A 736-nucleotide genomic window follows, 5' to 3' on the forward strand; every position below is an offset into this window, starting at 1 on the left:
TTCTCCACTTGATAACCTGATTTTACCGTGAATTTTTCATTATTTGTAAAATGCCATCCATCCCTATCTGCCATCTGGTTTCTGCTCAATGGAATACTTTCTATGATTTTCACATCCTGTGGATCCACCAAAGTCCGAAGAACCTGCGAGTTCCATCTTCGCGAAGTGGAGTCAATAAGGGAGTCCACTGTAAGGTCGGGAAACAAATTGTGTTGATTTTTATTGGCTGGTCTCGGGCGAGTGGTTGGGAGCCAAGGATCGTTCCATACTGATATAGAAGATCATGTTCCCACCCTTTTATTTGATTAGTCATTTGCTTACCAGAGATCTAGCAGAGACAATACTTCTCCAGCCGTATGACGGAGAGTATGATCGAATCGGTTCAAGAGGTGAGGCATTCCTAAAATACATACCCTTAAAGACCCGGGAAAATAACGTGTGTGGCTTTAATTAGCCTCTATAACTGCTTACCAAGCATTGCTGTATTGAAATCAGTTATATCCTTAAAACCTAATCCCCCTTCTTCCTTACTGACACATACCTTGTCCCAGGATTTCCAATGTAGTCCTCTTGTACTACCTCCAGGACTCCACCAAAATTGTGCTACTGCACTCGTCAATTTTTTCGCTGTGGCCTTAGGTAAGCGATAACAAGACATCGTGTGATTCGGCAATGCCGTAATCACTGATTTGATGATCACCTCCTTTCCTCCTTTTGTGAAGAATTTAAAAGTCCA

This window comes from Brassica oleracea, chromosome C7, assembly GCF_000695525.1.
Source record: "Brassica oleracea var. oleracea cultivar TO1000 chromosome C7, BOL, whole genome shotgun sequence".
Lineage (NCBI taxonomy): Eukaryota > Viridiplantae > Streptophyta > Magnoliopsida > Brassicales > Brassicaceae > Brassica > Brassica oleracea.